This window comes from Tamandua tetradactyla, chromosome 7, assembly GCF_023851605.1.
Source record: "Tamandua tetradactyla isolate mTamTet1 chromosome 7, mTamTet1.pri, whole genome shotgun sequence".
Lineage (NCBI taxonomy): Eukaryota > Metazoa > Chordata > Mammalia > Pilosa > Myrmecophagidae > Tamandua > Tamandua tetradactyla.
The window spans coordinates 96,467,459-96,470,768 of record NC_135333.1 but is presented as its reverse complement, the minus strand read 5'-3'; positions in this window follow the sequence as shown (position 1 = coordinate 96,470,768).

Here is a 3,310-nt window from a genome sequence, read left to right as displayed (position 1 = left end):
CACTTGGGGCCTGAATTCCCTGAAGGAGGGCTGCTACTTGAACAGGACTCTACCTCCCTTTTCTTGGCAAGATACACCCTTTAGGAAATTAACCCTATTCATGTGCTTGGTTACTTTGTCTCTCAGACATGCCTTAATTCTGCCCTTGTCTGGGGCAGTGCTAGAGCATGCAAGTGCTGGCATTTCTATCTAATCATCTAATGAGCTATTTAAAAGTTTAAAAAGAAAAAAGGCCTTTTCTGATCTGGACCCCAGCTCCCCAAGTTTGCCAATCATATGCTGGAGTTGGCATGTGGGTTTGTGTGTCCCCATGATCTATGGCCCCCTTATTCTTGGTGCCCCACCCTTTTCCAGTATTTTGTGCTGTCCAACTCAAAAAGCCTGTTTTGTTTTGTTTTTCAATCAGCCCCACCCCCTCCCTGCTGTAGCAAAAACTCCAGCCTCCTTTAGTGCTTACTCCAGGTTTTTCTACTTTCTGAGCCTGTTTTCAGCAGTCAGAATTTGTTAATTAACTTCACAATTGGAGTTTGATTGAGCTAATTCCTTGCTACTTGTAAAATCTGTTACCTTTTCCCTCAAGGAACAAGCCTGCCATGCCCTTGGGGAAGGAATGCTGACCTCCATGGCTTAGGAGACTCAAGGTCTGTGTGGGATCTCAGCCATTCCACCCATTCCAGACTGGTGGAAGCTGCGTGTCCAGTCACTGATGTTCCCCCAACAGTTGCTCCATACATTTCCTGGCTACTCTTCATTAGCTTTCAGGAGGATGAACTAAATTCCACACCTCTCTGTGATGCCAACCTGCCCCAATAGAGTTTTAAATTGTGCTCTCAAGCATCCACTTTCTTAAACTTTTTCTATCCATTCCTTTGTTATAATTAATGAACTACATTATTATGTTGTAAGCAAAACTACTATTTTCCTCTCAAAAATAGAAAAGTAAATAGAATGTAGTAAGAATTCATTTTCAATATCAAAGAAACAAGATATAAAATTAGCTTCTATTAAATTTAAGGTTTGTGATGAAGCTGAAAATATTTGCAATTTATTGAAAAATTATTAAATGTTTAGGTTAATGAACAACAATGATCCTAGATACAAATGGAGAAGGAATTTGAAGGTGTTACCTTCAAAGAACAGGTTGTAAATAAATTCCCTCTATTTCTTATTTAAATCTTTTTATTATTCTAAATCACAGAAACTTGACATCTACTTCCCCATAAGAGAGTGAAGGCATTTATTTTTCAGACAGTTATATTTATATTTTTAGACCACTAATCAAACATCAAATATATAAAAACAAAAAACAGAATAGATTTTTTGAAAGAAGTGTTTTAAAAAGGAAACATTTACCGACAATAGTGTTTTCTTCCTAAGTGGGGCATGGGCAAGATGGAGGGAGGATTCAAAAGCTAGCCCTCTATTATCTCCGATAAGAAATCATTAAAACTAAAACATGTTCATTTTAAAAAAAATTCTACCATGAAATAGTAGAATGCTAACCATTTAATTGGAATATATATATCAATTATTAAGAATTAGAAAAATATTTCTACAGCATTAACCATATACCAAATACTAAATTAAACTCTGTGCATGCATATACATTGCATTCCTAAGGCAATCTTATGAGGGAAGTAATAATAGTGTTCTCATTTTACAAATGAGGAGACTGAGGCACAAAGAGATTAATTATCATGCCCAAGGTAGTGGTGGGTCAAGGATTTAAAGGGTAGACTGGCTCTGATGATTATTCTATTAACTAACATACTATGCAATCTCTGACAGCTTGCAAGCCTTTTGACAAAATTAGTAATAAGACTGCTAAAAGATGTGTATTGTATTTCAAATGCATTTATTCTAATTTATTCTATCTCCTTGTTTCTAATTTGACTGTTAATTGTCTGAAAGTACAGAACTTAAATGCTCAATTTCTTCTACATTGTGCCTGTTTGAATGCACTCATAACAGTGAACAGTATGTCATTATGAGAAGGCATTATTTTTTTCCAAATGATAGGTCACTTCAAGTCTGGCTGGATTCTATTTGAAGAGTTCTAGATTTTCCTTTTATCCAGACGCATGGCACTAGCTTTAGTTGAGAACCACCCCGGAATATTCTTTAGGTTCGCTAGAGTGCTATCACAAATGCCACAAATTGGTTTTGGCTGAACAACTGGAATTTATTGGCTCACAATTTTAGGCAAGAAGAAGTCCAAAATCAAGATACCAGAGCAAGGATTTCTTACTCCCAGAGTCTATAGCATTCGAGTAATGGCTGTAGGCAATCCTTGAGGTTCCTTGACTTGTATCTCTATATTCTGTCACATAGCAACATTCTCTCCTTTCTGGCTTTTGTGACTTCTGGATTCAAGATATGGATTAAGACCCACCCTGATACAGATGGCCACATCTTAACTAAAAACTACATCTTCAAAAGGTCCTATGTACACATGAATTCACATCCACTGGATGTCAGATTAAGATTTAAAAACATATCTACTGAGGAGCACATGATTCAATCTACCAGATATTTCTCCAAACCCAAACCACCTCCTGAATGCAGAAGAGAATTCAGTAATGAAGTCAGTTCCAGTAAGAAGGTGCTTGGGGTCATTGTGCTCTTCCTTTGAAATAGACCCTTAAGGAATATGGGCAATGGTTCAGAATGTGGTTTCTAGAGCCAGAGCACTACATTCAAAGGCCAGCTTCTCCAACTGGGTAAGGCACCTAACTCTCTCCATCTCTGTTTTCTCATCTGTAATATGGAGGTAGTAATACAATAACTACCTTCTAAGGTTGTTATGAAAACTAGGTGAATTAATATATATAGAATACTCTGAAGGGTACATCATCTACACATTTGTTAAAAACTTAAAGCTATTTATGACTTTATAGCAGCACTTAGTGCTGCTGTATCACCAAACCCTCTGTGATATACCTGGTAAATCCCTGGGACAGTACAAGATATTCCTACCCCTCAGGATATCAGAATTTTAGTTAACTCTTCATGATTATGCTTTCAGATTTTATGAAAATAGTGTGGGTATTACAAATATTTTTACTTTCACCAAAAGTATAGTCGCCTCACTGGTATTCCTTTATTTCTTGAACTTTCTAAAATATTATTTTTAATTTTCTAAAATATTATATTTAATATTTTCTAAAATATCAATTATTGTAGTAGATATGAGTGGACACTGTCTATTTTCTACTCATTTTTACACTTCCTCTTTCTTAGTTGAAGCCTTCATTTGTTCAGATACCCACCTTACGCAATCAACCAAAAGTTTCCAGGGAGCTGAACTGTG